Genomic DNA, 24,211 nt, shown 5'->3' on the forward strand with positions numbered 1-24,211 from the left:
GAAATCCATTAAATCAGATTTTAATTTAAATTTCAGTTGATTTGCTATTAATCAACTATTTTAGGTATCGTTTGTTTTTGAAAACTAAAACTGTCTGCAATCTGTTTTCATGTCTGCAACTGAAGATGTGGTCTGAAGGTCTGCAATCTGAAAATATAATACTATTATATTTTATAAACTGGATATCGTATGCATAAGCTGAAAATTAGTTACCTATCATATATGTATCAGAGTAGATATAAGTCATTTAACGTAGGGGTGTTCATCGGATCGGATAACGGATTATTCGGGTTATTCGGTTCGAGTTATTCGGATTTGAGAATTTCTAGACCCTATCCGAAATCCGATCCCATCCGAATTAGGAATATTCCTATCCGATTCGAATCTATCCGAATTCAATTCGGATCGGATTCGGATAATATCCGAAATTATCAAAATAATTCGAAATATGCCTAAAAAATTTTCCTATTTTTTTGTTCATAACATTTAATAGTTTAGAATCACAATAAACATACAAACCGTAAAATACGAATTACTCTTAACACAAATTTAAAGTTTAAACTTCAAATAATAGTCTATTTAATATACCAAACCGGAAAATATCACTAAAAACATGTTTTTTATTCGGATTAAACGGATATCCAAATAATCCGAACAATCCGAATTTTTTAAAATTTCATATCCGAATCCGATCCGAATCCGAATTAGTTATTCGGATATTCGGATTAATCTGATCCGAATATCCGAATACGTATTCAGATCGGTTTATTTGGGTTTCGGTTTCGGTTTCGGTTTCGGTTAGGATTTCGGATTTCTTGAACACCCCTAATTTAACGTCTGTAAACTGCTAAAATAATTGATGGTGGTGTACGAACTATGGAAGTGAGTGGTAGTGTACGAACTATGAAAGTGGGTGGTGGTAGAAGATTGTGGTAGGCGGTGAACGGTAGTGATGGACAGTGGGTGGTGGACGGTGATCGTGGACGGTGATGGTGGCCGACAGTAGGTGGTGGTGGCGATGAACGATTGTGGTGGGTGGTGGACTGTGGTGGTGCGGGTGTTGGTGGTGGTGGCGGCGGCGTACGGTGGGTGGTGGTGGCGCGGATGGAGGGTGGTGGTAGCGGACGGTGGCGGTGGGTGGTGGTAGTGGACGGTGGTTGTGGTCGAAGGGGGTGGTGGTGAGTGGTTGACGGTGGTGGTGGCGGATAGTGGGTGGTGGTGGTGGTGGGTTGTGGTGGCGGTGGACGGTGGGTGGTGTTGGACATTGGGTGTTGGTAGGAAGTTAAGAAGCGTAAAGAAGTTTGAAGAATTGTGAAGATGGTAGATATTAGCTTAGTTTTTAAGACCATAAAAGCAGTTTTAAGATCTTTTTTTTTAAACAAACCGTCTTTCAAATAATTTAAGGTCGTTTTCATCATTTAAAATGTTTTTTTTTAAATTTGGTTTTAATCGGAGGCCTTATCCAAGTGGGGCCTGAATTCGTAGCTTTAGTTTACTGCCCTTGGAGCCGGTCCTGGTCACAGGTTTGGAAGCAAGATAGTATATACAAGTTCCGGAGAGTAAACGAATTGTTCATTTTGCACAACAATCTGATGATGAATTTGGTGTTCTATTGAGCCATCTCTAATAATCGTTAAAAGAAACTTGGGTCAAAATAGAGAATAAATTTAGGGTTTAAGTAAAAAAGATTTCTTTTTTAGTTTTTGTTTAAACAATTAAATTTTTGAATGTGCTTCGTGGGTTATGGTTAACGTTGTGCAAAAAAGCTTTTATATAAAAATGTGCCTAAATGATTGGATAATTACGCTTAAACATTAATGATACACATTTTTTTTTCAAAAATAAAATAAAATTTATGGTCTACTCAGGTGTTTGAGCCCAAGATCAAGCCTCTCTGGCTCCCAGGGCCGTCTCAACGTCCTCGGAAGCCTAAAACTAACTAAAAGGTTGAGGCCTTTTTATTTTCTTTTATTTATGCGTATAGCGCTAAAGAGTATACAAGATTTATAGAATATGGATGATATACCGTGATAATGGATATGAAACAATCATCCTTAGCTTGTAGCTAATCATTGAGTTACTAATTCTAAAAGAACTCTAATTTTAAAATATCATAGTACACAACTCTTAAATTTAAGATGGAGACCCTATAAACCTGAAGGCCTAAAACCATTGCATTATTTAGCTTACCCAGGAGACGGCCCTCATTTATCATCAACAATCCGTCATTATATAAGCATTCATGGTAAATCATGAATTTGTTAATAACACGATAGACACTTGGTAATCATATAGAGTATGTGCTTTTCTTAAATGGTTGTGCTTCATGTTGATAAGGGGGATCAAATCCTGTGAGTAACAAAAGCCGTTAAAAAAAGTTACTGTTATCATAGTTTCGTCTTTGTAAGACATGTATCAATCAACCAAGTGCCAATTTCAAGTACAACTCTCATATTGTCTTCATTTTTAAATTTTGAAAGATAGGGCCCCTAGTTGTTAACAGAAGTATCATCAATTTCATGCATATTTATGCTACATTCTGATTAAATTATATTTTACTTTTTTTTTTGTTTATCTAATATATCAGGAATAAAAACTTTATTTACATGACTGCCGCTAACTAACTGATTTAACTAAATCAAATCAATTAGTTGGGCTATAACAATGGTAATATATCATCTAAATGTAAAGAAGTCACATAATTGGGCCCCCAAATCAAAGAAATTGTCAATTTCCAGCACTTTTTTATGAAATAAAACTTGTAAATAATTTTGAACATGTTGGTACCAAAATTAGTGACACAACCGATTCAAGAAATTGAACACAAAAGCTTCTTATTTGTTCTTTTATCAATCGTTTTTCAGGAAAACAAAGACCAATCAAGTCAGCACATGCATTAAATAGTATTATAACATGTTTGGTGAAACCAGTCCCAGTTTACAACCAAACCGCCGGTTTGATATCGGTTTGAGAACTCCTCCCTTAAAACCGGGTTGGCTTATTTTTTAGCGCAATTGTGAGTTGGCTACTTTTTAATTGGGAAACTGCATAAACCTAACCAAGTAGGTTTCAAACCGTCCCAATACCTTTTCTTTGGACGTCGTGTCAAAATCGAACTGGTTTGGGCAAAAACTGGTTTTCGCCATGTTTGACCTACCCGAACCTAACCAATTTGGGCCTAGAATTCGTTTTATGCACCCCTCTAAGGCTCTAATTTGTTCAATGGATTCATGGAGAGATCCTCATATTGGACCAATTCAACAAGACATGCCCAATCTAAATCAGCCCAATTTTAGTGAGCCCAAGTCAAGACTGGCCCACTATATTTTGGGCCCAACTTTTTTTTCATATAACAAGAAGGCAGGTTATACAAGTGTCGTCCCCTCTTTATCTAACTATCATTTAGTTAATAGTTAGGAAATTGTCATTATTTTATCTAATATTAATGATCCAAACTTCCTTTGTTTAGAATTAATATTTTTGTGTGTGTATGCATATATATTATCTTTTCTTGTTGATTGGAAATGTAAAGTAACATAAAACACAAAGTGTGGAACATGTCATTCTCACTTATACACCTATGACCACTTTACATCCTCAATTGTTGCAATCTTTTTCTTGCTTTATTCTTTGCATCAACCCAGTCAAGAAAGATAGTTTGACCAGATTTTGACCAATCTAAATGCTCTAGCAAAAGATGAGAAAGTGAGATTCTTTATGCTCTTGCCAAACAGCCCACAAGGCCTGCTTTTGGTACATGCCATGCCATGCACCTCTTTTAAAATTCCTCAATTCCAAAACCAAAAAAGTCAACTTACCCATTTTTCAAAAGTTTATCTACTCATGTCATTATCTACAAATTGTTACTTTAAGAATATTACACAAATTAGTCAATTACGCTACCCAACTTCTATATTTGCTTTTTTTTTTTCTTAAGATGAATCTGCTAGTGTCCATGTTTTAAACCTTTTTTTTCCTTTTTCTAATTTATTTATTTATTTATTTTACTAAACTTGCACATGCTATACAAGTCTGGAAATGCAGTGTTATATGTCTTTGTAACAGAAAGTATTAAAACAATATGTAAAACATGTAACATGTAAAGTAATGTGTAAGCTACGTTAGTTTCTCTATGTTTATACTTTTGTACAAAACGACTGAGATAGGGAAGATATTTACTAATGAACAAGAGACAAATTCTTAATTTTATGTGTAACGAACCAAAGTGGATGGAGTTCTATTTGATTTTCCTAAGCTATTTACTATTGATTTTCCGTGTGTCCCATATTTCTAAAAAGTGAACTTAGTGTATTTTGATGTTTTGAATGATGTCTAGTGACTTGCTAGTCTCATTGTTAATCTGGACACAATGGAGGTAGGACCCCTTGCAAACCAATCAATCAATCAGATATTTTATTTTCCTTTTTCTTCTTTTCTTTCTTTCTTTTAATTAATGTTCTGTTTAAACCACTACACCCATTATAAGCTTAGTTAATTAATCCCTTCCGCATGCGTGATAGTGACACAACGTTAGTGAAAGCCACTTTCTGTTGACCTTCCAAAGTTAAAATAGGCATAAGTACACATTTATGCATAACAGTTTGTCATATGTTCATTCTCATTACATTAGCATCTATCACATATGTGATGGGATTCGTATGATCCATTTAAACACTTTCTAAGAATTATGAATCACGTGGTTCCTATTTTAAACACACTGACCCGTTAAATCCCTAAACTTGTTTAGTTCATATAGTTTACCAAAGTTCTTAGTTCCAACAATTCAAGCACATTAAAGTATAAATAAATATTTGACATGTTGGAACAAAGTTTTATCAATCAAACTAATTAAAACACTACTTTAAGGACAGAACGACCTAAATACTTTTATCTAAGACCATCCCTCTAAACCTATTAACTTATATTTTCATTTAAACTTGTGTAAGTGGTTTTTAGGACAAGCTCTTTCCATGGTTGGTGATTATAAGTATATAACACTTTTATGCTAAAAGTTCTAATATGGGTCGAATTTGATCATAACAGTCAAGAATATACATATTTAATCTTAGCTCAAATCCAATATCACTAATTCTAGTAGATTATATACATCATTTGTGATGTTCTTAAATCAATTAACACCAAATATAGTGACATTATCATAATTTGGGGTTTAGGGCAATGTTCATCAAAGCCCCAAAAATTATCTATTTGATTGTTAACTTGTAAATGATACCAAAGACTTCGGATGGTTTTTAATCATCTTTAGTGATGACTCTGACCCAAAAGATGAGTCATACATTGCTATTTAACAAGTGTCTCAACAGTCAACCTAATTAATAAGATAACTAGTTAACATCAATGTTAAGGATTTAGAGCATGAAATGCTTTCTAAATTGAGGATTTATGATTCCAACCACAATTGATGATTAGCCGCACAAAATATTCAAAAACTTAACTTCAATATGGCTAGGATTTTGGTGAATTTTGATTTAACTATTAACACCTGTCACTACACACACTAATGCACAAATTGGTGATGATTTGGGGATGAAACAAATGTTATGATACGTGACCTTCAACCAAGTACTTGAGCCTTTTCATTTGACTATTTAATTTGGGTAATGGTTTAGTTAATGGCAAGTGACTACAAGAATGAAAGAGGGTGAGTCACTTGCAACACATATAAATAATCTTATATGTGGGGTGGCGGCGCAGATTTTGACCGCATATCAATCTCTTTATTGTAATTGAATATTTTTATTAAATCATTTCGAAAGTAAAAAAATAAAAAATCTTAATTCAATCTTGTTTTGCTAATTGTCAGTCGACATTAAGTTTGATGATGAAGTACAATGCTTATTGTTGTTATCCACTTTGCCCGGTAGTTGGTCTTAAATAGTTATTGCAATTAGAAGTTCATCTACTAAGATTACTTTTGATGGGATTTGAAACCTAATTCTTGAAGAAGCTACAAGACGTGAAAGTTTAGGTGAATCATCAGTCTATGTTGGTCACATAAGGCAAAGATAGAGGAAACAATGGGACAATGTGAGCAGGAATAAGTCTTTCTTAGACTTGGGAAAAAGGGTGGGGTTTCGTTAATGTGTTAACACATTGAATACCAAATCAAGTGGGATCCATCCCTAAATGCGTCAATCAAAGTTTTTGTTTTTGTTTTTTTTTTGTTTGATTTAATATCTAGTTAGATAAGACTATCCGTTGTGGGGCTTCATTGGCCCTGAAATCATCCTCTAATATTGCACCACATTGTGCCGGCTGGACGCTAACTATTCTTTGGATAAAACCCATACTTGCTCACTTGACTTTGTTGTAGATGAAGTCTTGCTCGTGAGCCACTTTTCCAAACATTCCCCTCCAATTTGCCCATTAGCGACCGTGAGTGGGCTAAAGCTTAGCCAATAGTATCCCTAATAACCTAGCGTTGTTGTGGTGTTCGTGAGTGACATGGCAAACTGTTCACACCCCCACCCCGGTTAACCTTACTACAACGTACAATTTATAGTATCTTATTTACATTATGTTAACTTGACGCCTTAAGTTGACGTCTCTAATGTATTAAAGCATTCATAGCCCGTCCCTCATCCCATCATTATAATCTACCTATATAATAAAAGACTACTTACTTGTGCTACTTGTCACCCCCTTAGCCATTCTCATTTTTTAACATTTTTTCAAAAACATAAATTCAACAAATATTATTTTGGATCAGGTCAACTCATTTGAAATACTTCCTAAAAATTCGAATTCTTGTTGGTTTTGCGTGCCACTAAAGCACATGAAGGCAAATCATAATTTTCTCTTTTAAAATTTTCATCAATCACCCGTGTAATACACGGGCCTCAAACTAGTTAGACTATTAAACACTACATTTCTCCCTCATGTTCAATTAAATAATATTATTTTATATATTTATCATTACAGTTTTCTCTTTACTCTACTCACAACCAATTCAACAAATATTAAAAAATAAATAGAGAAATTTACAAAAAAAAAAAAAACCATTATCTTTTGTCTCTCCATCATATAATTTACACTCAAAACCACTCAAATCCTACCTTATAATTTACGAACTTTCTTCACATAAATAAAGAAGATGTGTTGGAAATGCTCTTAATTTGGTAAAAGTAAAATTTGAAAGTGCGGTTAATAAAATTTTAGCATGGAGTATTATTGAAGAGGTAGGTCCCAGCAGAGCCCAGTTGGACCCGCAAGACTCACCTTGAAGAGGGACGTCTGCGCAACGACCAACTGCTTCCGCAGGACCCACCATGCTCAGAGAAGACCTTACGCGCAGTACGCCAGCTGTTCCCGCAGGGAAAGCCTCCCAATGGTAAAGTACCCCGCTTGTTCCCGCAGTTGCGGATACAAGCCATCAGGGAAGGCTACCCGCACTGATAGCAAGGCTACACGCACAAGGCACTAACTCGATACTTCAGTAATGTCACCTGAAGGAGTGAGCAAGGCGGGAATACTCCCGCCCAAATGAGCCAGTCCATATGCTTCTGGAAGATCTTTTGTACTATACCTGCCAAGATATGGGCAAAACAGACGATCTGACCAAAACAGCCCATGAACCAATCACAGGATGACAGCTCACCGACAACAGTACGAGGAGGAGCACCCTCTAGTACTGTTTGTCACTATTAGCCGCTGCCTACTCACCAACCCTTACTATGGGACGTGCGTAGCCTACAGTTGGTGGAACAGTGCATAGCCGGCAGTAAAGGAACAGTATACAGCCGGCCTTGTCACTATCGGCCGCAGCCTATCCACCAACCAGCATGGCTTGTGCGTAGCCCACTGTTGGTAGAACTGGAATACTATTCAGCCGGCTGTACCTTCTTGGAAACCTACATTCGGCTATAAATACTCCAACACCTTGGAATGGTAAGGACATCATCTGATATCTCATTATCTTCTCTAGCAGCCTCTTAATATACACTTATATTCAGAGCAATCTAGTCTGATTCTCACGCCGGAGGGTGGTCACAAGGAGGAACCCCCCCCCTTCTCAGTGACGAGCTTACGGTGTCTGTTTTGCAGGTCACCTGAAGAACAACTTTCTTTGCTGGACCTCATCCTCGTGGGAAACATTTATTTAACCCCCAGATTATCCGTAATCTGCCCGGGGTCGATTAGTGTTTCTTCAATTATCTTTTAGCAAGCTAAGACGGGGTATCACAATACACACCTTTCAAGAAGATAAAAGGATTGTGTCCACCCACCGATTTTATCGAAGTCGTTCTTCTCTTCCTTTTATTATCATCTTCACCCTTTGAAACACCCAAAAAGAGGATAGATTTACATGCAAACCAAATCTTCCCCTTTTGACTTTTGATCATCATCATCATATTATATTCCACCTGTACCCAAATCAATTCGTCAATCTCCGTCTCTTTCCATTGTCAAATCTATTCATTCTATACAGTTCCAGTTAACTTGCTAAACTAAAGGTAATTAAACAAACACCCTTTTTATAATTTCAATTATGATCATATACTGTTCTTGTTTTTGCTTTTTTTTGGGTTTTAGTTGATTGCCTGATTGCCAATCAAACTTTTTAATATATCCATTTATGTCAAATCCAACACTTGTTTATTATTGTTGATTTGTTGAATACTTATAAATATATAATGGTAAGGACAATATGTTATATGTTTGTTGTTACTTTGTTTTTTTGGTGTTCGGTGGATAACATAACAATATCCAAAATTGGCATATTCAAAAACCTAGGACGGGTAAATTGACTTTTGCTGTCAATCTATTGTTGCCGCCACCGCCTCTACCACTAGCCGTCATCTTTGCTAGTACAGTTTTGACCTGAACTAAATTGATACTTTTTAAACTAAATTGATACTTTTTAAACATGGTTGTTTTGACACGAATTAAATCGGTATATTTATAAAATAGGTCGTGTTGTCACGAACCAAATTGATACTTTTTTTAAAGAATCAATTTTGTAAAAGAAGGATATATTTAAAAAAAAACTCCATTTAAAAAAAATAAATAAATAATAGTTCGTTTTTTGACTCGAACAAACTTCATACTTTTACAAACAGATTATTTGCAAGTAAAAAAGGACGTTGCTCGGTTTTTAGAGATGGGGTCTCGGAAGTGGTGTCTATCTCTTGGATAGACGGGCCTTGCTACTCGCTTTTGTTACGAGTGAAATTTTATTGGATATGTTTGTTGTATGGAAAAAAGTCCATTTTAACCAGAACCAAATTGATAGTTTTTAAAAACAACCCGTGAAAATTTATTGGATATGTTTGTTTGTAAAGGAGCCCATTTAGACGTGTAACAAATTGATACTTTTTAAAAACAACCCGTTTGATCCAAACCCTGTATGACCAGCTATTCGGCCCGACCTGATCCGACCTCCTAGCTTTGTGAGGTTTATTTAGAAGCATTTTTATGTTACCCTTGCTATATTGTTTGATTACCCTGATCCAAATGGATATGAGAAAATGTAATATCCCTAGGTGATTTTTGTAGTCTTTTAATTAAGGTTAATCATTTTTTCAAGATTAGTAAAAGTTGTTCTTATAAACGACAGGAATAGATCATGTCTTCCTTTGCTACAGCTGAACTTTGTGACGCACACGCATCCCACCTAGCAAACGGTGATCTCCGAGCTCTAGCGCCCGTGTTCAAGATCTACGGTCAATGTCGCGTGTTCTCTGGACCCGTAGTCACACTCAAGGTGTTTGAAGACAATGTGTTTGTTAGGGACCATCTTGAGACCAAAGGCGAAGGACGGGTTCTAGTGATCGATGGTGGAGGCAGCATGAGGTGTGCACTTGTGGGTGGCAATCTTGGTCAACTGGCTCAGAACAATGGGTGGGCCGGGATTGTGGTCAACGGGTGCATCCGTGATGTGGATGAGATCGAGGCGTGCGATATTGGGGTTCGAGCATTGGCTTCGCACCCTCAGAAATCAAATAAGAGAGGCGTTGGTGAGAAGTATGTGCCGGTTCATGTTGGCGGAACCTTGATTCATGATGGTGAATGGTTGTATGCGGATAGTGATGGGATTCTCGTGTCAAGAAATGAGTTGTCTTTGTGAAATGGTTAGCCATTTTGTGGTGATGAATTTATTAGTATAGGAATTGGCAAGTGTTTAATAATATGTTTTTAGTACTTTTATCAAAGATTTAATAAGATTTGATGATTCTGTTTTTAGTACTTTTAGATAAAATGGTAAAAGACGTCATTTATGTTTGATCAAATTTTCAGTAGACATCCTTTATCGAAACAAATAGCAGAAGACATAATTTATGTTTGAAATCCCTTTCACGTTAAGTCCTTTGGCACTAACCCAGTTAAATTTTTCCGTTAAATCTTATCATATGCAAGGCACATGAGGGAATTTTAGTCATTTTACTCGTATCAATAAATAAAACAAAAAAATATCTCTCTCTCTCTCTCTCTGAATATCCTAATCCCTCCGCCACCCACTCTTTCCTCACCACCCACGACCTCACCCTCCACCCCACCAAACCCTAACCTTGAATCCAATGTCTTCGTCGTCTCTCTCTCCATATCCAACCTCTTATCTCTCCTCCACCACCCCCATCGCTTTCGCCATACCCAAACCACCACCACCACCTCCGTCATGGTTCCACCGCTTGATGACGTCACTTCCCGACACCGACCCATTATTTATCTAATCGTTCAGTATGATACCCATCTTAACCCCTTCATTAATATCACTCCCAGTTACCCCTAATTACGCAATTGCCGCCACATTGTTTCGATTAGCACACACTGCGTCGTTTAATGCGGTTGCACGTCGCTTCGATATCGATTCAGCGACTGCGTGTAGAGTTTTTTATGTCGTGTGTAAGGCGATTATCGAAAACGGTGGAACCGCATTAAACGCCTAAAAATTGTGAACCTAAAAATTGAATTTAATGAAGATGGTGTGGGCCGCATTAATGGTTAAGATAAACCTAAAAATTATGAAGCCAAGTGTTTTTATAAATCAATTGACTGGTGTTGTATGATGGTGGTGTACTGGTGCGATTCTAGGTCGTCGGAACCAAGCTACTCGGAGAAGGTGAAGTGGGTAGGATGGGGGGGGATTATGTTTTTATATCTATTTTTTTAGCTATAAAACAAATTATGCGTAAAGTTACAAAACTAACCTCATGTGGCTTGCACATGATCAAATTTAACAGAAAAATTTAACTGGGTTAGTGTCAAAGGACTTAACGTGAAAGGGATTTCAAACATGAATTATGTCTTCTGCTATTTGTTTTGATAAATGACGTCTACTGAAAATCTGATCAAATATAAAGGACGTCTTTTGCCATTTTGCCGTACTTTTATTATAGATTTAAAGGGGGGGGGGGGGGGGAGGGGGTGGTGGTATTTTCCTCACACACCACACCCAATGGTGGTGTGCCACATCACTAACCCCAAATCCATCACATTTTGATGAAATTTGGTAGGGGTGGTGGTGTGGTCCAAATCCATCACCGCATTTTTCAACGTCTCTTCAACCGCTTTCTTTTGTTTCTTCCATCTCCAATCCGGCACCACCACCACCATATAGTGATGGCCGGCCACCCATATTCGCCATTTATGCTGCCACCATCATCAATCTCCCTATAGGAAAATGGATTCCGGCCACCGGGTGCCGGAAATACGATTCCAGCAACCCATCCATCGTCTACACCCTCCGTCCACCATTCACAAAGCAACCCCTGTTCACCATTACCAGCCACCATCTGCCGGAATATTCCTCCGACCAGTCACCCTCTAGATACCGCCGACATCAGATTTTCCACATTTCACAAAGCAACCCATCCATCCAACGGCTCCCTCCTCGAAATCCCCCCTTCACTTGCGTGATAGCCATCACGCACCCCCATCACGCGTGATGGGGGACCGGCGACGGTGTGCGTGAGGCCATCATGTGTGATGGAGTCCCCCTCACGCACCAGCCCGCCTCCCCTAAGGATCACAAACAAAAATAAGGAGAGTTATTTACTTATTTAAATGAAAACTATGATTTTCTGTTTTTCACTATTTTAATAATGAAACTAAGATAAGATTGTGTAATGTATGCGCCTTAGGTTCTATTATTAAGTAATTTGGTTTAGAATAAAACAGTTAATTAGGCATAATATAATAGCTTCAAGTATATATCGGATGTGTAAGTCAAATCAACATTGAGAACTATGATTCTAGTATTACATTTGAATTGGTTAAAGTGTGGGTATCATTTGGTTGAATATGTGTTTGGCTAAATGTCATCACAACAGTTTAGTTTTATGAAATCGTGTTGGATATAATATGGAAAAGGGAGTTATTAAAAAAACATGGCACACTGATATGTGCTATTTGTCATGTAGTCGTGTCGTATGTCATCATATAGTTACAATGTGACAACAAGTTTATAGAGAATTAGGCTGAGGGTAGTGGGGGATGAGCGGGGGCGCGGCCGCCTACGTGGCTCGCGAACACCGCTACACCCCTCAGGTGATTGGGGGTGCGGTTGGCTGCCGTGGCTGGGACCGCAGGAGAAGATAGCCGTTGGAGACTTGGTTGACTGGTCAACCTATCCGTTGGCCAGTCAAATATATTTATTTTATTTTTATTATTTTTTTAACCTATAAATACAAATCCACACTTTCTATAAAAACTCAAACCACACATTCTCTCTACCAAAACTTCTCTTTATCTCCATATTTATAAATAGCATCGTCGTCATCGTCTTCGTCTTCCTATTCTACCGAAGAAGACGAACTCATTTGTCAAGCGGTTCAAACGACGGTAAGCTTTTTGAGAGATCAAAATCGCCCCCGAGCCCCGTTGTTCCGGCAACCGCGTATTCGTGATCGAAAGACCATTAACGAAACTTTGATACGCCACTATTTTAGTCCCAATCCCACATATGGTGAGGATAGTTTTAAAACCCGTTTTCGAATGACTAGACGATTATTTATGCGTCTAGCAAATGAGTTGCCGGAGCACTTTGAGTATTTTCAACAAAGGGATGACGCTAGAGGTAAGCCTGGGTTCACGGCTACTCAAAAAATTACCACCACTCTTCGGCAACTAGCGTATGGTGTTGGATCGGACATGTTGGACGAGTATCTACAAATGTTTTATATTATTAGTAATGTAATGTTTTATATTATTATTAATGTAATGTTTTATATTATTATTTAATGTATTATTTAAAATAATTAAATAAATAAATAACTAGATCAAGTCCCTGATCACCTGGACCACTACACCCTCTGGGCTTGGTTGAGGAGCTTGATCCATGGTCATGTTATCATTACATGACGCAAATATATTAGATCACTTGGGGCTCAACCAAGCCCCATTACTCTTAGCCTTAATGAAAACTTGTAAAGCATTCTCGTCTTGACACATACCTGTTTTGCGATATTAAGTACACATGTACATAGCCAGTTTGCCACGTGTTTGACATGTTTTGTTGAGCATGATGTGTAAATGGTAATGGGCTTTCATGATCCAAGAATCTAGATTTTTCAATAATATGATCCGGGCTAGTTTAATGTATTTGGAGGTTCAAAACTAACTATTAAAATGTTGTTTAAAATTAATGTATTTTGAGACTTAAAACTAACTAAAATGTTGTCTAAAACTAATTAAAATGTTGTAGTCTTTTTTTTCATTTTAATTTGTATAGCACTAAAGAGTTTTCAAGAATTATGAAATTAGCTTTTAGTCTATTAGTGAGTTACTAATTCTAAAAAAGCCCACTTTCAAAAACACATAATGCATAAGTAACATTTAACATATTTTAGATTGAGACCTTATGAAATTGGAAGTTTCGACCTGATTTAGCTGACCCAAGAGATGGCCCTGAACATGTTATTCGTCTATGTAACAGAGGATCAGATAATGTTTTGGTACAATTCAAAAATTTTCTGATGCAGGAGTATCCAATTTAATAATTCGACCCGACCCGACTCGCGTTTAACATATTATGATGATCTTTTATTTGATTAAAATTATATCTTTCCATTTTATTGGATCATTGTTTCCTATTTTAATAACTTTTCATTTCTATATAGGGTTCGTTGTTAAGGGCAGTTTTGGTTTTTGAATAATTGTGTAAACCTTAAAGGTTTAGAACCTTTTGGTTCCAAGCTTTTGACTAATAATCATATGAGTTTCTTGATAGCCATTTAACATACGCTTCTAACTGCATCACTTTCATTTTCGAATATTCAATTGACATTGCTTTTAACCTTTTATATAGTTCACTTTTGCTAGTGTATATGATATTATTTAGAGACAATTGTATATTTCCTTTTCAAAATCACCTTTAAATGCCTATTCGGACAATGGGCATTCATCCATAAGGTTTTTTGTTACGGATGCATAATATTTTACCAGGCAGACAATGATTTATAACTAGCTCAACCTTTGCCTGTCGTGTTAGGGTTAACTATAATTAAATAAAAAAAGGAAAAAAAATTTGATCTATGTTAATGGGTTGATCACACTTAAACTCTATCAAAGTAGAGTTAGTGGGTTAACAAGGAAGCGCACGTGTCAGAATTTGTTGTTGTTGTGGATTAACGGCTAGTTATTTATTTATTTATTTTTTTGTCGTGGGTTAACAAACATTTTTTGGTTAAAAATGTGCTAACCGAGTGGGCGTAGTAGGAGTGTTTAGAAATATTTGTATTCGGAATATCTAAAAGATTTGTATTCGGAATATCTGAAAATTTTTCAAAATCACTATCCGAATCCGAATTTTTGGATTTGGATAGCATTTTGAAAATTTTTTAATATTCGAATGATCCGAAATATTTTTTAATTCATAAATCATAAATATTATTTATAAATTTTGATCAATTTTGAAATATATTGGTTACACGATTTTTTTCAAATAATTGTTTTTTTTTTTTTTGCCAAATTCGGATATCCGTTTAGATATCCAAAATTTCGGATATTAGTGATCAACTATCCAATCCATATATTCGGTTTTGAACACCACTAGGCGTTAACCCTAACACCCAACCTAATATTTAGTTTAAGGCAATAATATGTGTAAGCTCGGATTTTATAACAAATGTATTATTATTTATTTATTTGGATAGTTTTAAATGTAAACTTCTAACATCGGATGCTTTACATAGAAGAGAGGTATTGGATAATGCTAATGCATGACGAAAACCAAGTGAATGATCACTTTGAACTCAAGCCATGGGTTTGTGTCTCAGATGGGTTTGATAGTTTTCATATCAGCAAAGAGATCATTGAAGCTACGGCAAAGGTAGACAAGGAATTTACAAATTTTAATTTGCTTCATGAAGCTCTAAGAGATTGCGTTAAGGAGAAAAGATTTCTATTGGTGTTAGATGATGTATGGAGCGAGAGTTATGAGGATTGGAAAACCCTAGTCAACCTGTTTCATGCATGCGCTCCTGGAAGTAAAGTCATCATAGCAGCACGGAAGGATCACTTGCTCAACAGTTGGTGTGACATTCCCCATTTTTGGGTCAATTTGTATTTGTTTTTATTATGAAAACCGACCCGTTTTGTATCATGAACCTTTCAATAATATAAAATGATGAATTTTATGTTACATATTTGTTTTATGGTTGTCGGATGTCAAAAACATCTTTTACAACCCTTAAAATGCCCCTAAAACGCTCAAGACGAACTTCAGGGACTAAAGCTGCCAAAGTTGAAAATTAGATTTTTCCCTCCGCAACCTTAGCGCTGCGCTAAGGTCAAGGGCAGAGACCTTAGCGTCGCGCTAAAGGGCTCTGCAGTAGCAATAACGATTTTTGTTGTTTTGTGTTTGTTTGACTCCTTTTTCTCCACCCATTTGCATGCAAACACTTGAATTAAACTCCATGTATAACCCATTCAACTTACCTTATAAATACAAGATTATTCCCTTCATTTTTCCCTGCTCATTTCATCAAATCTCTCTCTCAATCTAAGATTTCTAAGGTTATTATTCAAGTTCTTGACAGTTTGACTTTCCAAAGTCAAACTGAGTTTAATCATACATTCTAACTAACTTCTTAGTAATTAAAGCTTGCTGTTGCAACATATATATAATATATACCCCTTATTTTCTTCGGCTTTCACTTCTCCGGTCACGGTCGGTTGAAGTGTCGTGCTACAAGGCAAAGCTCCATGGAGAACTATTATAGTCCTTGATAAACACCTTAAATTTATACTTTAATTTATGCTTAAATTTTGTTTATGCTTATTTATATTGTTTAGTCCTTACTTAGTTAGTTCCAAATCATTTTTAATAGTTCAATGGTATTGGATATGTGGTCACCATTTTTGGTTTCATCCCGAGTCAAGAGCTGAACCAAAGCCGAACTCTTGTTTAAACACTTTATTTTAATATGTTGTAAGTAAACTCGAGTATTGTCATTTCTAATTTATTTTAATAAATTTCTATGTTATTGGGTATGTGGTAACCATCCTCGGTCTTATTCCGAGTCAAGGACCGAACCAAGACCGAACTAAACCGAGTTCACTCGCTTAAGACACACTAGTGTGTTTGGGCCACCGAATCTCATATTTTCTCTAAAAATATATTATAAACTAATTTTAATTGTTTTCTCAAAACACTTGGTATGTTGGATCTAACTTGATCTTATAACAAGTTTGGACCTACAAAACCAAACACTCGCTTAACGGACATCGAGGTTCTTCTTAATATAACTACACACTTGGTTAAGCTTCTTTTGATTTCATTGAGTTATCTCATAACATTTTGGAATCTCGGCTTCGAGCTTGACCAATTATCAAGACTCAAACCGACAAATCCGAACACTCATAAAATCTCGTTTTGGTATCTATTTAACTTTGCAATATTGCAATTATACCCTAATATTTACTTAACAAAGGTTAAGTAAAAACTAATGAATGGAATACCGAGACCCGACTTCTAGTAAACTTACTTTTCTAAAACCATTACTTTAATTCTTATGTACTTACATTTTAACCTTCAAACTTTAATTATATATTCTACTTGTCAAGTTATTTTATTTTAAAGCTTTTAAAACCATCTACTAACTCAAGACCTTTTTAATCTAGGTTTTTCCCATTGAACTTACCCTTCCCCCGTTTTAACGCAAACTATCATTCAAGTTACTTATTTCACGTGAGTACATTTCATCCCCCTCGTTATCTTTTTATACTTTGGGGATAACATGCATGATTTATAACACTCTATCCTCAAACCACAAAATCTAGGGTGTATGATACTTAGAATATTTGCTCTATTGTATGTTATATGTTTCATATGCTTTACGTGCACGAGTGTTTATTTTTATGTTGTTGTGGAGCCTCAATAAGTATGATTATACGCACCCTAACTACTTTAGTCTTGTGCTAGTAGAATAGGGCCTCATTATCCGAGTATTTCGGTTGTTACTGATTAGAAAGGATCCTCATTTACTTATGATTTATATACCGTAAGTGTTGCTTTTATTTATAGTCTCATATACGTTTGTGGATTTTGCCTCATATTATATATACTCAAAAACTATGAAATTGCTCACCAACATATGTGTTGACAAATATTATTTTTTGCATTGTTACAAGTTTGATTATTGGTTGATTGGAGTTTGAAGATGCTATCCTATTTGAGACCGCTTAGGTTATTAGAAAAATGAACAATTAAATTCTTATATTTGGCGTTATATGTATGAACAAGATTTGTTACTTTTGGTGATTGAATGAAATTAATGAGTTGTTTAAATATTGTCACTTTAATAGTGTCTTGTGTTCTTGGGCAATCCGTTGCATCCCGACATGTTCCGCCACCTTTGGTCGGGGTGTGACGGTTGGTTTACAATCCTCTATACAAGCAATTACACAGCCTGTTAGACAACGACGCTCTATCTTTAGTTGCTCAACATGCATTAGGTGTAAATAACTTCGATTCACATTCATCACTCAAACCATATGCTGAAGTTATTGTGCAAAAGTGTGGTGGATTACCTTAGGCTTTGATAGCAATTGGTAGATTGTTGAGAACAAAAAAGGATGAACTAGAGCACTGGAAGGAAGTGTCAAACAGTGAGATGTGGAAATTAAAAGATGATGGTGGAATTCTTCCGGCCCTTAGAATAAGTTACCACGATCTTTCTGCACCTATGAAGCGGTTATTTGCATACTGCTCCTTCTTCCCCAAGGATTTCCTCTTTGACAAGGAGGAAGTAGTTTTATTATGGATGGCAGAAGGATTTTTGCACCCACCAACCCCAAGTGGTTCAACAGATGAATTGTTGGGTCTTGAATTCTTTGAAGAGTTGTTGTCAAGGTCATTTTATCAACGCGTACCTAATAATGAATCATTTTTTGTGATACATGACTTGATGAATGACTTGGCAACATCTGTTGCTAGTGAGTTTTTTGTAAGGGTAGACAGTGAGACAGAGAAGAATATTAAGAAGGAGATGCTAGAGAAGTATCGTCATATGTCGTTTGTTCGTGAGAATTATGTACTTAGCTAACAAGATGTTTGAGGCATTCACAAGAGCCAAAAGTTTAAGTACATTCTTGGAAACGTCTGTTGGGGTGCTTGACGAATGGGATCGTTTCTACTTATCGAATAAGCTTCTTGTTAACTTATTTTGTGAGTTCCCATTATTAAGGGTTCTATGTTTGAGTAACTTTAAAATAAGTGAGGTACCAGATACCATGTAAACTTTGAGACACTTGAGGTACATTAATCTATCTCGAACTGGACTTACACATCTACCGGAAAATGTGTGCAATCTCTATAATTTAGAGAAATTGATCCTGTGCGGCTGTAATAGATTAAATAAGTTTCCTAACAGCATCTTGAAACTTAAAAAACTGCGGCATCTTGATATTAGAGACACCCAGTCTTTGGATCAAACACCATTAGGTGTTGGTGAGTTGAAAAGCCTACAAACCCTCTCGGAAATAATCATTGGAGATGAAAGCCGATTTAAAATAGCCAGACTTAAAGAATTCAAGAATCTATTTGGGAATATTTCAATTTTAGGTTTGGACACAGTGGAAAAAGCAGGTCATTCATGTGAGGCTAACTTTTCATAAAAGAGGCTTACTGAGTTAGAGCTTTTATGGAGTGATGAGCCATATGGTTCAAGAAATGAAATGCTTGAAAAAAAGTTCCTAAATGAGTTAAAGCCTTGTAATGATAAGTTAATACAACTCAAAATTAAGTCATATGGGGGATTAGACTTTCCAAAATGGGTTGGGGATCCTTCGTTTCTTTATTTAAGTTACATGTCAATACGTGACTGTAAAAGATGCACATGTCTATCATCGATTGGGCAAATACAGTCGCTTAAGGAGTTGTTTATTGAAGGCTTGGATAGGGTGGAAGCTGTAGGTTTGGATTTATTTGGTACTAATCGTGCATTTCCTTCACTTGAAATTCTAACTTTTAAAAGTATGCATGGCTGGAAGAACTTGTCAATGAATAGTGAGGCAGTATTTCCACGCCTAAAACATCTTCATATATGTGATTGTCCAAAATTGGTAGAAGTTGAACTCAAGGCACTACCCCTATAGAATGTTCTAGAAATAGACACGTGTGGTAGTAGCGTTTTAAGAAGGCTGGTTGAAGTAGCTTCTGCGGTCACATAGTTGAAAATTAGAAGTATCTTAGGGCTTAACGATGTGGTTTGGATAGGTGTTATAGAGTATCATAGGGCAGTTGAAGAAATAAGCATAAAGAGTTGTAATGAAATAAGATACTTGTGGGAATCAGAGGCAGCTGCGAATTTAAGGAAAATGGAAGTGTGTGATTGTTATAACTTGGTGAGGTTAGGTGAGAAAGAGGAGAATGATAATTGTCGGAGTAACCTCCTAACATCTCTTAGGATGTTGGATGTACCTAATTGTAAGAGCATGGAACGTTGCAGTTGCACATTTTGCGTTGAGACTTTGAGAGTCTAGAATTGTATTTCAGTTACAAATATCTTCTTACGATCATGACAGCAAAAGTTAAAAGTCATTTGCAGTTTGGGATTGTAAGAAACTATCGGAAACAGAGTGGGGAGGAGAAAAGATGAACAGTAGAGGCGTAATACGAATGCTTGAATTTGTACATATAGAGGGTTGGGAAAATCTGAAATCAATCATTAAACTGAAATACTTGGCTCACCTCGCCATGTTGAGAATACACGATTGCGAAAGTCTAGAGTCATTTCCAGTCAATGAGTTGCCCAGTATGACCTCCTTAAAGAACTACATATAATAAATTGTCCAAGAATGGATGTTTGTTTTTCTAGTGGCGTTGGACTCCCAATTTGTGTTCCCTAACAATAGGTAAGTTGAAGAAGTCCATTTCCGAATGGAGCGCACCGAATTTTCCGACATCACTTGTTGAATTATCTTTATATGTAGGTGCCTGTAATGAGTTTTCTCATCTTCTTCCTTCATCTCTTACTGATCTTGAGATAATTGGCATTGAGAAACTGGAATCATTTACAGTTGGACTCCAACACCTCACCTCCCTCCAACGTCTTTTTTTTACAACAGCCTTAAATATGAAGAAAGTGTCACATCCTCAACGCCTCCCCTCCCTCCGGCATCTCTTGTTTATCAGTTGCCCTGAAATGATGGATCTACCCGTAGAGTTGTTGCCATCACTTTTGAGTTTAAGAGTATATGATTGTCCGAAAGATGCAGGAAAGGAGGCAGTTGCTGGCCCCTCGTCTCCCATATCCGTGTATCGACATATAAATTTATCCATGGTGAAGTTAATACAAAGGTCTCTCTCCTACTTATGATTCTAGGAATGGCTGGTGCATGTATAGGTCAGCCAGTCCGACATATACACCATCAATGTCCGAGTATGATGCGTGCAGGTCTACGCGCATCGTATAGCCCCTACGCCGACAAAACTCTTACACTGGGAGAATGTCATTTTAAGGTTTAAGATAGGGGTGGCAAATGGGTTGGGTTGGGTTGAAACGGGTCATGGGTTAGAATGGGTCAATTAAAAAAAATGTTGTTTTGGTTCGGGTCGTAACGGTTAGGGTCAACAGGTTCGGGTCAAAACGGGTTTCGGATCGGTTTTTTTTAACAAGGACAACGGAGGAAACATTTTAGTTTTGTTGCTTTTTTTTGTTTTTGATTTATATTTTGAGTTATGATTTTTGAATTAGTTTATTGAATTTTCTTTTAGGGGTTTCTAAAAAAAATTCAAAAAAATTAATATAAAAATTATAACTCAAAATATAAATCAAAAACAAAAAAAAAGTAAAATAACTAAAACGTTTCCTCTGTTGTTCTCGTTAAAAAAACCCGAGAAATAAACTGAAACCGAAAAGTCGACAAAAACGAAACTAAAAACCAAAACTGAACCGAATTGATCGAAACCGGAAAAATCGATCAAAAAGAAACCGGCCAAAACGAAACAAAAACTGAAAACGAATCCGAAATCGACCAAAAAGAAACAAAAAACTGAAACCCAACCCGTCCGGTGCGAAAATTCGTGTCGGCTCGAAACCTGGTCCGAGCCAAAACCTAAACCGAATTCGTTTCAATTCAAAACCTAAAGCAAACTCGTTGCAATCCAAAACTCGTTTCAACCCGAATTGCCACTTTTCCTTAAGACACTAACCCACATCGACCTATTTATTTAAATTTGTCGACCCATTTTGACCCGAAAATAAGAAGGTGGAATTTCAAGTGACCCATTTTGACCCATCTTATCTATGACCCAAACCAACCCATGTGATTTTTAAAACAACCTAAATTGACCAATTTGAAATGGTTTGGGTCAAGATTGCCACCTCTATTTTAAGGTCATACACCTAGTATAGTCCTATACGGGATGGGGGCGTATATGGGGTGTCTAGATAGAAACCCAAGGTGTTCAACTAAAATGAGCCTTAAAAATGGTTTACTGCTTTTAAAATTTATTTTTTGTACAAAATTTGATTTTAAATTATGACTTGTTAATCAAATTCACCTTGGTTTAATTTTCATCGAATACTATACCGAATACAGTTCAATTAACCCAATAGGACTTACATTTAGTATGCATAGAATTTGGTTTGTGGTTTGATAAAGTGAAATTAAAAGTGGCATAAAAGTGTAACTTTTGTTTAAGTCTGGTGTTTTATTGACATAAAATTGAGTTATCTTAGAGTTCCTTTTGGATAGTATAGAGGTAGGATACCAAAAAGACCCAAATACCCTTAAGTATTACCCGCGGGTCAATCAGAAGTCCCTCGTAAGGCACCCGCGGGACATATGGACCACCCGCATAATCACCTGAGGAAGAAACACCCTCACAGGACATGCAGAAGCATCCTGGCACCCTCAGAAGTTATCCGTGAGACGGAATATTCATCCGCGTAAATAATCATGAGGTAATGCCCCGGGACACCTGTCATTAATCGATAACATTCTAGAAGATCTACCAAGATGCTTTCTTGAGCAATACGTGATCCCTTAACCGACCTAGAAAATGACACCTGGCAAGGCCGTTATAACCATGCACATGGCCAGGGTTATCTACCATCCTATCATATGAAGACACGTGTCCAGGTTGTTATACATGCACATGCAACGTATAAATTGAACCTGTCATATGATGACACGTGTCCAGGTGGTTACGGGAGCATCGTCCAAAGGGACAGCTGGCTCAATCACCTTCCTACACCATCCGGCTATAAATACCTTCTCAACCATCATGAGGTATTTGTAACATCCCCAAAATTTCGATCCAAATTTGACAAATTAGGAAAGTTGAGGGATCAAAAATAATCTCAAGATAAGTAATGAGAAAATATTAAATAAGGAAATATAAGAAAAATAAGGAAACAAAAATATTTCCTAAAGCTAAGTATTCTTACATGGAGGAAATAAGTAAAGGGAAAACTCCATCCCACATTGAAAAATGTAAGAAAGTGGAAGCATTCCAACAAGGTATAAATAAGGAAGATGGAATCCATCCCACATGGAAAGTGGTAAAGAAATGGAAACTCTTTATAAGAGATAGAATTTCCATAGTTATATTCTTTTATGAATATTATGCACCAAATAGTCCTAGCGGAGGGTGCGTAGCACCCGACGCGCACGGGCTCGGGCAAGGACGAGGACGACGGCGACGGCGAAGGGCGTTGGGCGCAATGTGGCGCTTTGATGGCGCACTTTGCACTTTGCACGCCTTAATATTTTTGGACAATGAGAGTTAGACCAGATATGACAAGTTACTAAAGTACAGGGACTTAAAATGAAAAATAAATTCCAGAGACCCATCGCGCTACGTGATGACTCACGGACACGTGTCACGTCCGGGTGACACGTAGCAGCATGACAGGACACGTGTCAGGCCACGTGGCGAGACCTCAGAAATGTGGCGGCCACGGTACGCGACGAAGACAGAAAAGGAGCCCATCGCGTACCGCGATGGGATCCAAAATTGGATATAAATAGGGGGGTGATCGGCTCATTTGTATGCACACCTCCACTCTCTCTCTCTAAAACAACTTTCTCTCTCTACCTCGGTTTGCGTGCCGAACATCGTTTTGCGTACCACCGACCCGACAAAAAAACACCTTGTAATCCGTGCCAAATACTCGGCATTTTCCTCGAAGTGCGTGCCACTCAAGAAACCCGATATTTTTGTCTCGAAGTACGTGCACGACCCGACGACCGAACATTGCCTCGATTTGCGTGCCAATAAGAGTTGATCAAGAATGTCTCGATAAACGTGCGTATAGAGTAGAAGTGATGCCCGTATAAACTTAGGAATATCTAACTCCGAATACCCGTGCGAGGTAGGGGGTTTTGCCTAAGTTATTATTTTATTATTATAAATGGCTTAGACCATAGTCGAGGGTATAGCCCGAACCTTGATTACCATTAAGAATAATATAAAGCAAAGGTTATAGTATTTCTTTAATATTAAGAAATATAATATTCAAAGAGTATAGTTAAATAATGTTTCTTCTTGAAGAAGAAACTCGGTATAGACGTTTCTTCCTGAAGAAGAAACATAGTAAATAATCGATAAAATAAAGAAGAGGACTACAGGTCCAAATGTTTTATAAACAAATGATTTTATCAAGGTTGAAGTTATACCAAAATATACTAAAGGTCTAAAGCTAGATCGCTGATCTAGTTATTTATACAAATGTTATTCTCGTACTATAGGTACGAGGTAACAAAACAAGAAGAAGAGAACAGAAAACAGGAATCAGTATCA

General features: G+C 36.8%; 2 pseudogenes; both read left to right on the top strand.

Moving 5' to 3' along the window:
• Nucleotides 1-9,315: 9,315 nt before the first annotated feature.
• LOC143554324 (putative 4-hydroxy-4-methyl-2-oxoglutarate aldolase 3 pseudogene) lies at nt 9,316-10,194 on the top strand (annotated as a pseudogene).
• Nucleotides 10,195-15,175: 4,981 nt separating this feature from the next.
• Nucleotides 15,176-20,780, top strand: LOC143554337 (putative disease resistance RPP13-like protein 1; annotated as a pseudogene).
• Nucleotides 20,781-24,211: the final 3,431 nt, after the last annotated feature.

The sequence above is a fragment of the Bidens hawaiensis genome, unplaced genomic scaffold, assembly GCF_021521415.1.
Source record: "Bidens hawaiensis isolate Kalapana, Puna unplaced genomic scaffold, B.hawaiensis_p1.1 tig00017589_1, whole genome shotgun sequence".
In the NCBI taxonomy this organism is placed as follows: Eukaryota; Viridiplantae; Streptophyta; class Magnoliopsida; order Asterales; family Asteraceae; genus Bidens; species Bidens hawaiensis.